We start from the raw sequence: 15,112 nt of genomic DNA on the forward strand, positions 1-15,112 counted from the left end.
GAAAAATAAAGTCTGACACTGTTTCCACTGTTTCCCCATTTATTTCCCATGAAGTGATGGGACCAGATGCCATGATCTTTGTTTTCTGAATATTGAGCTTTAAGCCAACTTTTTCACTCTCCACTTTCACTTTCATCAAGAGGCTTTTGAGTTCCTCTTCACTTTCTGCCATAAGGGTGGTGTCATCTGCATGTCTGAGGTTATTGATATTTCTCCCAAGAGCTGTTCAAAGCACAGCTAGAGTTGCTGTGTGCTTAGTCACTCAGTTGTGTCTGACTCCTTGTGACACCATGGACTGGGGCCTGCCAGGCTCCTCTGTCCAAGAATATTCTCCAGGCAAGAATATTGGAGTGAGTTGACATGCCCTTCTTAGGGGATCATTCCTGACTCCCAGCAATCAAACTGGTGTCCCTGCATTGCAGGCAGATTCTTTACCAGCTGCTGAGTAACAGGGAAGCCCAAAACTAACTAAGAGCAAGTTAAATATTAATGCTAAGCCATTGTTTCTACATAGGAGACTAAAATAAGATCAACTAAATATGCAATAATTGCTATTTATTATGAAGAAGTAAGATTCAGGATATTTATGTTGCTTTTTCTTTTAGAAATTGTGAAAGCATTTTGTAGATAGTAAAATTTTATATCTAGTCATAGCAAATGCCTTCTTCCAAGAACACAAGAGAAGACTCTACACATGGACATCACCAGATGGTCAATACTGATATCAAACTGATTATATTCTTTCAGCCAAAGATGGAGAAGCTCTATACAGTCAGCAAAAACAAGACCACGAGCTGACTGTGGCTCTGATCATGAACTCCTTATTGCCAAATTCAGGCTTAAATTGAAGAAAGTAGGGAAAAACACCAGACCATTCAGGTATGACCTAAAACAAATCCCTTATGATTATACAGTGGAAAGTGAGAAATATATTCAAAGGATTGAATCTGATAGACAGAGTGCCTGATGAACTATGGATGGAGGTTCATGATATTGTACAGGAGGCAGGGATCAAGAACATCTACAAGAAAAAGAAATGCAAAAAAGCAAAATGGCTGTCTGAGGAGGCCTTATAAATAGCTGTGAAAAGAAGAGAAGTGAAAAGAAAAGGAAAAATGGAAAGATAGACCCATTTGAATGAAGAGTTCAAAAGAATAGCAAGGAGAGATAAGAAAGCCTTCCTCAGCGATCAATGCAAAGAAATAGAGGAAAGCAATAGAATGGGAAAGACTAGAGATCTCTTCAAGAAAATTTTGTATACCTATAGCGGATTCTTTTTGATATTTGGCAAAACTAATACAATTATGTAAAGTTTAAAAATAAAATAAAATTAAAAAAAAAAGAAAATTAGAGATACCAAGGGAATATTTCATGCAAAGATGGGCTCGATAAAGGACAGAAATAGTATGGACCTAACAAAAGCAGAAGATATTAAGAGGAGGTGGCAAGAATACACAGAAAAACTCTACAAAAATGATCTTCATGACCCAGATAATCATGATGGTATGATCACTCACCTAGAACCAGACATCCTAGAATGTGAAGTCAAGTGGGTCTTAGGAAACATCACTACAAACAAAGCTAGTGGAGGTGATGGAATCCAGTTGAGCTATTTCAAATCCTAAAAGATGATGTTGTGAAAGTGCTGCACCCATCATGCCAGCAAATTTGGAAAATTCAGCAGTGGCCACAGGACTGGAAAAGGTCAGTTTTCATTCCAATCCCAAAGAAAGGCAATGTCAAAGAATGCTCAAACTACCACACAATTGCACTCATCTCATATGGTAGTAAAGTAATGCTCAAAATTCTCCAAGCCAGGCTTCAACAATGTGTGAACCGTGAACTTCCAGATGTTCATGCTGGTTTTAGGAAAGGCAGAGGAATCAGAGATCAATTGCCAACATCCATTGGATTATTGACAAACAAGAGAGTTCCAGAAAAGCATCTATTTCCACTTTATTGACTATGCCAAAGTCTCTGACTGTGTGGATCACAATAAACTGTGGAAAATTCTGAAGAGATGGGAATACCAGACCACCTGACCTGCCTCTTGAGAAATATGTATGCAGGTCAGGAAGCAACAGTTAGAACTGGACATGGAACAACAGACTGGTTCCAAATAGAGAAAGGAGTACGTCAAGCTGTTTACTGTCACCCTGCTTATTCATCTTCTATGCAGAGTACATCATGAGAAATGCTGTAGTGGATGAAGCACAAGCTGGAATCAAGATTGCCAGGAGAAATACCTACAACCTCAGATAAGTAGATGGCATGACCCTTATGGAAGAAAGCAAAGAAGAACTAAAGACCTCCTGATGAAAGTGAAAGAGGAGAGTGAAAATGGCTTAAAGCTCAACATTCAGAAAACTAAGGTCATGGTATCTGGTCCCATCATTTCATGGCAAATAGATGGGAAAACAGTGGAAACAGTGACAGACTTTATTTACTAGGGCTCCAAAATCACTGCAGATGCTGATTGCAGCCATGAAGTTAAAACATGCTTCTCCTTGGAAGAAAAGCTATGATCAACCTAGACAGCATATTAAAAAACAGAGACATTATTTTGCCAACAAAGGTCCGTCTAATCAAGGCTATAGTTTTTCCAGTAGTCATGTATGTATGTGAGAGTTGGACTTTAAAGAATGCTGAGTGCTGAAGAATTGATGCTTTTGAACTGTGGTGTTGGAGAAGACTCTTGAGAGTCCCTTGGACTGCAAGGAAATTCAACCAGTCCATCCTAAAGGAAAACAGTCCTGAATATTCATTGGAAGGACTGATGTTGAAGCTGAAACTCCAATACTTTGGCCACCTGATGCGAAGAACTGCCTCATTTTAAAATACCCTGATGCTAGGAAAGATTGAGGGCAGGAGGAGAAGGGGATGACAGAGGATGAGATGGTTAGATATCATCACTGACTCAATGGACATGAGTTGAAACTTCGGGAGTTGGTGATGGACAGGGAAGCCTGGATTGCTGCAATCCATGGGGTTGCAAAGAGTTGGACACGACTGAGTGACTGAACTGAACTGAAAATTTTATAAGACTATTTTTATTTGTCATTAGCATTTATGTTTTTAAATGCCTTGAACTAAATTCAGTGTCATAATTTCTTAAATCAAAATTCCAGGTGTCATGTTAAATTATCTACTCTTTCCATACCAGGCATATCATTACTTTATTTCATGGCTTTCCATTTTCTAAATTTGGATCTAAAATTATAGAAAATTTATACCTACAAAGATTCTAAAATATATATATTTCTAAAAATATATCTGCTTACTTGCAGAACAACTCAGATAAGCAAAGTAATGAAATAATTGTTCTTTTAATTTTTAAATATTTAAGATAATTCTCCATAGCTTCTTTTAAATTTCCCTTTTTAAGGTTTTTTTAAGACTTCAAATTATAAATTCTAAACTATATGTGTTTTAATTACTGTAACATCTCTGATCTCTTTTGAAAGACAGGAGTGTATTCTGGGGTATCAACCTGTAGCAACTAATTACAGTTAACAAAGTGATTAGTAGATGGGCTGTATTCAAAATCAGGAGTCTTCAGTGCATAATTCCTTTAATAAAAAGAAAGTGCTATAGAAAAATATAGCACATTTTCACTGATGCAGTTTCTTTTCTTTAGTCATATCATCTGTTTAATAGCTATTCTGTACATAAGGGTTTATATTTTAACTAGAAATAAATAAAATTTAAGCCATGACAATGATTTGTGGCTTCACTACCTTTCATGTAAAAGGTTGATATAAAAACTCTATTTGCTATCATCACACTATTTTTCTATTATATTTTGTACAGTGGGTTGCTTTTTCTTAATGGCTTTTAGGAACTGTTCAAATCTAAATAGCCAAATGTTAAACTGGTTGACATTGGGATTAAATCTCTGATCCTATCACTAAAGAGCAGAGTGAAAATTTTGGCTTAAAATTCAACATTCAGAAAACTAAGATCATGGCATCTGATCCCTTCACTTCATGGCAAATAGATGGGAAAACAGTGGAAACAGTGACAGACTTTATTTTGGGGGGGCCCAAAATCACTGCAGATGGTAACTGCAGCCATGAAATTAAAGACGCTACTCCTTGGAAGAAAAGCTATGACCTAGACAGCATATTGAAAAGCAGAGACATTATTTTGCCAACAAAGTCTGTCTAGTCAAAGCTATGTTCTTTCCAGTAGTCATGTATGGATGTGAGAGTTGGACCATAAAGAAAGCTGAGCACTGAAGAATTGATGCTTTTGAACTGTGGTGTTGGAGAAGACTCTTGAGAGTCCCTTGGACAGCAAGAATATACAACCAGTCAATCCTAAAGGAAGTCAGTCCTGAATATTAATTGGAAGAACTGATGATGAAGATGAAGCTCCAACAGTTTGGTCACCTGATGCAAAGAACTGCCTCATTGGAAAAGACCCTGATGCTGGGGAAGATTGAAGGCAGGAGGAGAAGGGGAGGACAGAGGATGAGATGGCTGGATGGCATCATTGACTCGATGAGCATGAGTTTGAGTAAGCTCTGAGAATTGGTGATGGACATGGAAGTCTAGCATGCTTCAGTCTTTAGGGTCAGAGTCAGACACGACTGAGTGACTGAACTGAACTAATCACTTATAGTACAATAATGTAACAAATTTAATATGTGGCAGCCTAAAATACACATTATCCACAGAAACATGTACAAATGGGGAATTTGAATTTTAACTCATTCTATAATGTACTTACATAAAGAAAAAGTAGCTGCTTTGTTTTTTCTATATCTATTAATAAGTTGTGAATATTTCTCCTGAATCCCAATTTTTGAGCAATATGTATCTGGCAGAGGGTAAGGGGCGTGACTACCAAAGTGACTGTCAAGAACAGTCCAATTATTTGAAGTGTCATTTACTGTTTATTTGGGGATAAACTTTTCAGTTTCTCAAATTATCTTCCCACCCTTAAAATTATCATCATCCCATATGAACAGGAGGGTGGAGGTTGTTTTTTTTTTTTTTTTTTCACAGACTTGAGGATAAAGGAACTTTGTGTTAGTCTTTGGAAGTATAAAGGGCAATAATTTTTCTTCTTGCTCTGCACACATCCTGTAGGTGAATTTGAATTATTTTGGATGGGGTACTGAAGACTTCTCAGCCATCTGCCTTTTGCTGACTCCTCTTCTATTCAGCACTCTCTAGAGGTCAGCCGCTGCTATTAGCTCATGGTGTGACAGGTATCACCTGGCCACACCAAGGCAGATGTCCTGGGATGGGGGTGTTTTTAAAGTAAAAAAACTTTAAATTTTTAAAGTCAAAAATTTAGAAAGCTAAATTTCAAAGGTTCTCTCCTTTCTATCACATTTAACTCTAGATTATTTACAACATGCTTTGCATTACCCTTTACCAGTGATTGAATAAGTAGTCAGGGGAGAAATTCCTACTGTTGCTGCTTTTTTCAGCAAAGCATTTCTCCTAATTTCTACAGTTTTTCCAGGATCAAAATGGGGTGTAGTTTTCTTTTACATTTTCTAAGTAACTTCCCTTCTGCTTGAGTTGAGCTATGAATTAATGATAGACACAGAAGTAGAAATTATTGAGATTTTAGTTGCCAGCTTATCCTTGGTGTGTTACATCCGAACAAAAAAAATGGTAAATTGTCTTTTAAGAAAGCATCCAGGCTCCCAAATTGAAATACATACATACATACATCTATGCATGTCGAGAAAAATGTACAGCAAAAAGACAAAACAGAAATGCTTCAAGATATTCAACCTCTGGATGGTGACATAATGAGTCACTATTATTTTGTTATATTCTTTTATTCCTGATATTTTGCATTATTTTTAATGATCAGAAAAAATGCTGAAATGTCCTTTTATTCTCAGCAATGCCACTAAAATGACTTTTCCCAGGTATCTTTCTCCCCTCTACATAACATAAAATATAAAATGGACAAAGAAGAGATAAGATGTGATAGGAATTATTTGGTCATAATTGAGAACTTTAGGGTAAAACTATAACATGTAGGTGTAATTTATGTATTATAGTGTGTGAAACTTAAAACAACAAAAAATGTTATTTTCTTTCTTTTCTCAACCTTGTAATGCCTGATTGAAGTACAACACCAGTTAGCTGGCCTTATATAATAGTGAGATTGTTTATGTAAAGAAGATATAAGAAAATTATTTAAGTGTACCAGAAAAGGATAAACTTTAATCAGAACAAAAGAGGTTTTTCAAAAAGCAGCATCTTTCTAAAATCCCTTTTTAATCTCTAAAATGAAAGGACTGGGCAAATGATCTCTAAGGTCTCTTTCTACCACAGTGTTCTCTGATAGCATGAAATCCGACTCCCTAATGAAGGATAATGCTGCATTGAATCAGGCCAAAGAGATTTACTGATAGGAAATATGAGAAACCCAAATTAATCAAAAGAATGAAGGAACCTAGGACTGGCTTATGGCTTATTTTAATAACAGAAACAAATAAAGTAGAACTACATCTGAGCTGAAATAATGATGTCAAAATGATGTTAACTTGTGAAACCAAGGGTTCCAGTATTTCAATTTTAACATTAAGACAAAACTACATATTTAGATAATGTATAATTTTCATTATATTTATGAAATTGATTTTTAAATATAGTCAAGGTAGAAGCAAAACATTTCATTCTTCTATTTTTTTATATCTCTTATAGAATCAACCAGATGGGGCTTGGTAACATTAATTAATTACAGTGACACTTCATTTATCAGGAAGCTTTTTTTTTTGCTAACTTGCTTGTCTAAAACCCCAGAAAAGTGTGGGAGATGGCCCCCAAACAATTAAAATGTATGTTGCATTAATATTTCAAGAAAAATTATTATTTTACTTGAAATCAAAGTAAAATGATAGTAATACAGTGACAGTCTGATAGTAAGGGATGGGAGAGAGAACTATAAAATATAAACACGAGAGCAAAAAGCTTACTGATCTGAGGCCATTAACCCAAGAAAATCATTCTTACATACCTGCCTTAATGCCAAATGAAGAATCTTTATATTTTCTTGTGATAATATTTGAGGCTTATAATGACAATTATTTTTCAAAAACAGTGACATTTATAATGTTTGTATCAAGATATCATCAAAGATTATTAAAGAAATACAACTTTGGCTCTTCAATGGATATATATATACATATATATGTATATATATTTTAACTTTTTATTTTGTATTGGAGTATAGCTGATTAGCAAAATATTTTGTGATAATTTCAGATGAACAGCAAAGGGACTCAGCCATATGTATTCCTGTATCCATTCTTCCCCAAGCCCTCCTCCCATCCAGGCTGCAACATAACATTGAACAGAGTTCCCTGTGACATACAGCAGGTCCTTGTTGATTATTCGTTTTAAATATAGCAGTGTGTGCATATCCATCCCCACGTCCCTAACTATCCCTTCCCCTTGGACTTCCCTCAGCAACCATAAGCTCTTTCTCAAAGTTTAAATGGGTATATTTAAATAGTTCAAAAAATACACTTTTGTTAAATTCATTTCATTGTAACAAATTGTAAATAAGTCTAATAGAGTTTTGGGAATATATTCCCTTTATTCTTTCAGTGGGGTCATTAGTTATTTTCTATAGAGTAAGCTGATGTTGGTTTCAGTTCAGTTCAGTTCAGTCCCTCAGTTGTGTCTGACTCTTTGTGACCCCATGAATGGCAGCACGCCAGGCCTCCCTGTCCATCACCAACTCCTGGAGTCCACCCAAACCCATGTCCATCGAGTCGGTGATGCCATCCAACCATCTCATCCTCTGTCGTCTCCTTCTCCTCCTGCCCTCAATCTTTCCCTGCATCAGGGTCTTTTCAAATGAGTCAGCTCTTCACATCAGGTGGCCAAAATATTGGAGTTTCAGCTTCAACATCAGATGTTGGTTTAAAGTCTTGCTTTTACATTTGGAATTTTAAATTCTTTTTAAATTTTTATTTTGAACTTTTTTTAAGAGCTGAAGATGTTAAGATTTTGAGAATATCTCTTTGGATGGTGTTTGATCTAATGGCCATTTTTAAAACCCTGCTATTTGTAACCAGTTGCTACATCATAGCTACTCTAGGTTAGTAGTTCATAAGTGGTAGCTATAGGACAAGTGATGGACAGCTACAGGACAACTTTGAATAATTAATTACAAAAATATTTCCTGTAATCATTATGCATTTTTATATATGTTCTAAATGAGAAATATTTTATAATATTTAAAGAAGTAAAGGGTTCTGCTTAGTTCTCTCTCCTTCATGCAGAAAACCATTAGGAGCAGTCTTTGGGAATGAGAAGGTCAGGAGCACTCATATGAAGCTTCATGGAAATGAATGGGAGATACTGAGATCTTTTCTTTAGGTATTGCAAACATTTAAAACTCATACAGTCAATACTAATTTTTACCTAGAAAAAGTCTGGGAGCCCAGGAATGTAGTTAAACATGGGAAATAGAATCAACATAATTGAGTAATGAGTAGTAACAGATAAAGTAAATAGTAAAAATGTTTGAGAAATTTCCAAAGTAGCATATAGACACCAGAAAAAGTTTTTCAGGTTGCATTCATGTGACAGTTGGCATGTATATTGCTGATTATGTGAAAAGGGACTGGAATAGGGTGAAAAGTTTCTTCTGAGAACTCTACTTCTGTATACCTAAAGGGTCTATACGAAAAAAAAAGTTATGCAGTTCAAGTCTTAAAATGTTTTACTTTGTGCAGAAACACTTTTATAATAATTCTAAAAATGATTTTATATGTAATATAGTTGTATTATATTAAGCATAATGTAATGTTCCCAGGTATTATTAATAAAAGTATATTAATGATGTCTTGACATACTCTTTCCTGGGTATTATTACTGTAAGCCAGTTTATGTCAGCATTAAAAAGACAATTCCTGATTGTTGCAATAAAAACCCATCTAATATTTGTTGCATTAATTATAAGTACCATTTTCTTATAATCTGGCAAATTATACAAATTAACTTTAATCAAAGAATTATATCCCTTAATATAGAATGATAATGCTCCTCATTTTTAAGAACCTATATAAATTTCTATAAATTTTTCAACTTTAAACTCCCAAGCCCAAATTTTATACAGACTGCTGTATGGTCACAGTATATATTAACTCTTTTGGGGGTCAATTCAAAGTTTTCTTCCAATATCACAATTACCTAGCAATTATGCCATTGCATACTCCTTTTAGGTTATCTGTTTCTTCGAATAGCTAGACTATAAACTCCATGAAAGCAGGGACCATGTTTGAAAATTCAGCACAAAGCACAGTGTTTGGCTTATAATAGATATTCATGATATGTCTATCCAGTGATTAAAAGAAAAAAAAAATGAGTCAGTGTATTTTTCTCTTCTTTCCCAATTCATCCAGTTGAAACTTGAGTACTCTGCATACTTCTATTCATTGGCATGCTTGACTGGTTCCCGATGCTGACTGAGATCAGATGCCCCAGAATAATAACTCTTCACTTCTCCATACTGCTCTACTTTCCTGAATTATAACCTGGAACCCCTGCTCTTACAGTTAGGAAAGCTTGTTTGATTCCACAAGTACTGGACCTTATAGCTGAATTATTTCCCCATAGCTCAGTCACAATATGTAGAATAAAACAACAGCATGTGGAATGTAACAACAGTATGTTGTTGTTGTTCAGTCACTCAGTCTTGTTCAACTCTCTGCGACCCCATGGACTGCAGCGTGCCAGGCCTCTCTGTCCCTCACCGTCTCCTGAAGTTTGCCCAAGTTCATATCCATTGCATCAGTTATGCCATCCAGCCATCTCATCCTCTGACGCTGTCTTCTCCTTCTTCCCTCAATCTTTCCCAGCATCAAGGACTTTTCCAATGAGTTGACTGTTCGCATCAGATGACCGAAATACTGGAGCTTCAGCTTCAGCATCAGTCTTTCCAATGACTGCTTAGGATTTTTCTTAAGATTGACTAGTTTCCCTTAAGATCTCCTTGCTGTCCAAGGGACTTGCAGGAGTCTTCTCCAGCACCACAGTTCAAAGGCATCAATTCTTTGGCAGTCTGCCTCCTTTGTGGTCCAGCTCTCACAACTGTATGTGACCACTGAGAAGACCATAGCCTTGACTACATGGACCTTTGTTGCCAGAGTAATGTCTCTGCTATTCAACACACTGTCTAGGTTTCTCATAGCTTTCCTGCCGAAAAGCAATCATCTTCTGATTTCATGGCTGCAGTCACCATCCGCAGTGATTTTAGAGCCCAAGAAGAGGAAATCTGTCACTACTTCCACCCTTTCCCCTTCTATTTGCCATGCAGTAATCAGGCAAGATGCCGTGATCTTAGGTTTTTTGATATTTAGTCTTAAGCTGGCTCTTTTACTCTCCTCATTCACCCTCATCAAGAAGCTCTTTGTAAGAAATACTGATTCATTGATTTAGATTTAAGTAATTGCACTGTTTATTCCCAATGCCTTGTGTATAGTTGCTAGGTCTTGTATTAAGTAATTCTATGTAACATTTTAAAAAGCTTCTCACATGAGTTTGATAGTAAATGAATATTTATTTGTTTTGGTTTCCTTTAAATGAATCATAAATTTTTCTTTCCTTTGAATAGCAAACATTTGAGGATTTTAGTCATCTTTGTAGAAGATAAAACATAATTTCCAATATATATTATATAGAATTATTATGTTAAAATACTATCCATTCATTCACTTTCATATACATTAATTCATTAGTAAATATTTACAAAGTATCTACTAAATATATGATTTCATGTAAAAGATCATGGTAAAAACAGTAATAGCCTCAACAATTGATCATATGGCCTATGAGCAGATGAATTTACAGTTTAGTAGAGGATGTAAGAAAAATGCTTAGGTACAAAACAGAATATAATAGTCATAAAAGGTATAATGCTGTGTTTATGAGTTCAAAGATCTGGTCTTATTCACCTCTGTCTCCTCAATCATAGTACAAAATCTAATTATTTTTATTAAAACAGTGACTTTCTTTCTTGTTTTAAATTATGTTTGATGGTTTAAAGACAGTTATATTTGAAAACAAATGTTATATAACTTACTAAGGTACACTTATTCAACATTTTAGAGGCAAAATAGAGACATGGATTTCATACCCTTTCTATGGCTGATGACATCTTTTCTAGTATCATCCTATTAGTCACTAGACCAATTAAACTTATATTATATTTAATATAGCACATTAGCACATTTCTTCCATGCATAAATGGAAAGGATTGTAATCTAGGGTATCAGTCTACACATGTGTGTGAAGGTTGATCACAAGCAGCTCAATATTGTGCTTTCCTATTGGAGTCTTGTCATAAATAAAAGGATAGTTCCTGCTATCCATTGGACATGGTCTTTTATTACTGCTTTGACTTTATTTTAATCGGACAAGGTTTATTTTCCTTAGGATCCAAGTATCTATTTATAATTATTTTCCCTCTCTCTTTAGTAGATATATGGAAAATATCACCACTCTTTCACCTTTTGGCCTTGGAAAATCAGAAACTTTCCTTTCCTCTTTAGATCAGACTCACGTCTTCTCCATTAACATCTAGCAAATTATCCCATAGTAGATATTTCATCCCCTTAATCTTGTCATGAGAGAAACTACAGTTGTTTACATGAAATTATCCATACAGATTATAACAAATGCATGGAATGCTTTGGCATTTTTTTAAATGGAGAATTGTGGTATTGGGTTCACAATGTCACAGTCCTTGTGCTTTCTAATGAAGGCTTGAATCAAACACCACAGCAGTGTGGGTATGAAGTACTTAATATTTAAAAAAAAAAATACTAAATATTCCTGTTAACAAATCTAAATCTGTCCCCATCCCAAACTTAAAGAAACATAAAATTGTTCTTTAAGTATTACAAATTTGTTCAGACCCTAAGTGGTGTTGACTCTTTGAGACCCAGTGGACTGCAGCACAGGCTTCCTGGTCCTTCACTATCTCCCAGAGTTTGCTCAAACTCATTTCAATTGAGTCAGTGGTGCTATCTAACCATCTTATCCTCTGTCACCCCATTCTTTTCCTGCTCTCAATCTTTCCCGGCATTACGATCTTTTCCAATGAGTCGGCTCTTCGCATTAGGTGGCCAAAGTATTGGAGCTTCAGCTTCAGCATCAGTCCTTCCAACTAATACTCAGGGTTTATTTCAATAGCATCTTCATATATTTAATAGATGTAGTAATGATCATAGTAAAGAAATCATATAGACCTTGGAGTTTTGCTCTAAATATTACTGCAAATCTGTTTTGGTCATGAAAGGTATTTTATAGAAACATAGTCATTTCTATCTTCACTCCATAAATAGAATTTTAGTTTTTTTTTTTCTTTCATGTTTTTGCTTTTCCTATTTATACTCTTTTTTTTCATTCTTTCTCAATGAGAAATTCTCTAATGCATAGCAAGAAATACTCCAAAATGAACAGAGAAACAAGGTCAGATTTAAAAAGTGTTAATGGAGGAGATGAAATTTTCCTATCTTCAGAAGTTAGAGTCACATTTGTAAAATAAGAAGGTACCTATAGTAAATATTGAAAAAAATTAAAAGTCAGTGTGAATTAACATACAAGTGCTAAAATAAACAACTAATGTAAGGGCTAGATAAGGAAGTAAAAACATGAAATGAACAATTTAGTCATCTGGAAAATTGAATCAAAGTATTTTCCCAACCAGAATTTGTTTTTTTGTGTGTGGTAATTTTCATACATTAACTTAAATTAGTCCCCAAAGTAGAATTCATATAAGAGATAGTCTTCAGTCAAATGTAATTGATTAGCAAAATAACTACAAAAATATTAAACCAATTTCAAAAAACGTAATCTTCTGAAATATTCTTGAATTAAGAAAAAGATAAAATTGAAGTTGCGGAATATTTTAAATGAAAATATGTTTAAATGAAGCTAATTAAAACCCATAGTGTTAGTAGGATCTGAGTTCAAGAGAAAATTATCTTTCAGAATGCTCATTATAGCAGAAAGACTAAAAATAAGTAAACCAAGCACTCAACAACAAGAGTAAAAAGCTAGAAAGAGAAGAATGAATGAACTGAATGAAGGTACTGGATATGTATTTAGAAACCAACAGCTTTCTTTTTCTTATGAAAGAAAACATTATGATTAAAAAATTTAGTAAGAGAGCCTTTCCAATATCTATATAAACCGTAATCTTCAAGAGCTATAGGAATAAAAATATAATTTCTTTACTGCTATTTATAATTAAAGACCAGAATAAATGGAAATGAACATCAAGGTAAAATGAATCAATACAGTGAAGTTGTGGTGATGGTGTGATACACCATCTAGATTCTTCTCTGATGAGAGAATTGTTCCCATAACTATTAAGAGTGTTATTGACAGACAGTATTCAGCTGTCCTCCCCTTAATAAATTGTCTCAGCTAACTAGCGCCACTTCGCCAAGGGTCATAGCCCTTCCCTGGTCTTTCATTCCTAATGACTGATCAGTAAAAGAATTGGGCTATTTTTGCCAAATTTGGAAATCTCATTCTAATTCCAGAACTCCCAATTAGGTTGACTGAGGCTGCTGCTGGACCTACAGTGTCTTGGCCCCTCCTTCTGACCATTACTAATTACTTTTTTCTCTTTTGAGAATATTGTGTGTGCTATCTTGGCCTCCAAGTCTCTTTCCCTGTGAACCTAGCCTGTGACAGTTACAGTTATCCCTTCTTCCCCAATTAATTTAACAAATTTGACTTCCTCAATTTAATCTATGAGATGAAGCAAGTGCAATCAAATTCCAAAAGGATTGGTTTCTCTGTGTATGTGAAGCAGTGGTTAAATGCTAGTTCTAAGGTTTAAAGTTTGTTTAGAAGATTTGTATATCTAACTTTGTTATTATTATTATACTGCTACATTAAATTTACTGGTGTGGAGGTAAGGAGTAGCACTTTGAAACAAATGTAAAAAAATCTTAAAAATGACTGTAGTTGGACATAGAGGACAAATTTATAGTTGCCACAGCAGAAAGATAGCTAGAGAGTTTGGGATGGTCATGTGCACACTGCTATACTTAAAATGGGTAACCAACAAGACCTACTGTATAGATCAGGGAAATCTGCTCAGTGCTATGTGGTTGCCTGGATAGGAAGGGAGTTTAGGGGAGAATGGATACATGTATATGTATGGCTGAGTGCTGCTATAAATTGAATACTTAATATCAGTTGAATGGACAACTTATATTGAGGCTTAGACATCTTACTTACTTGTTCAAAGGGCATTTCTGTAGTAGGCCTGGATACCCTATAGCAGAATCTGCAAAACAACCTCATGTTTGGCCAGTAAAAACTGGATTTTAAGTCTGTTTTATCCAAGCCCAGACATCCTAACTTACCCAGGAGCTTCTTGAAGAGATTGCACTATGGACCACAGTTACAGTTGACAAGGCATTCCAAATACTGACTGTCAGAACATTTGGCATTTATCTAACAATTGCTGAAGGCTGCTTTGGGGGAAATTTGAGATTCTAGTACAGCTTGATGCTAATATGTGAGTTTTGGTAACCTTTCTCCAGGTAGTGATCACCTTACAGTCATAAAAATTGAGGTGTCCAGAGATAGAGGCATTTTTATAGAAATGGCACATTAGCTTTTGTTTATTTTCTGCAATAGCATGTCCATCATGTCGTCGCATGCATAATAAAAGTTATACAACTGTTTGACATATCTTTATGTTCATTATTATGCTCTTTGTATCTCTGTTTATATTAACATATTCGTAAAGTAATGCTCAAAATTCTCCAAGCCAGGCTTCAGCAATATGTGAACAATGAACTTCCTGATGTTCAAGCTGGTTTTAGAAAAGGTAGAGGAACCAGAGATAAAATTGCCAACATCTGCTGGATCATGGAAAAAGCAAGAGAGTTCCAGAAAAACATCTATTTCTGCTTTATTGACTATGCCAAAGCCTTTGACTGTGTGGATCACAATCAACTGTGGAAAATTCTGAAAGAGATGGGAATATCAGACCACCTGATCTGCCTCTTGAGAAATCTGTATGCAGGTTAGGAAGCAACAGTTAGAACTGGACATGGAACAACAGACTGGTTCCAAATAGGAAAAGGAGTACATCAAGG

This window comes from Bison bison, unplaced genomic scaffold, assembly GCF_000754665.1.
Source record: "Bison bison bison isolate TAMUID 2011002044 unplaced genomic scaffold, Bison_UMD1.0 scf7180017864149, whole genome shotgun sequence".
NCBI classification, from domain to species: Eukaryota; Metazoa; Chordata; class Mammalia; order Artiodactyla; family Bovidae; genus Bison; species Bison bison.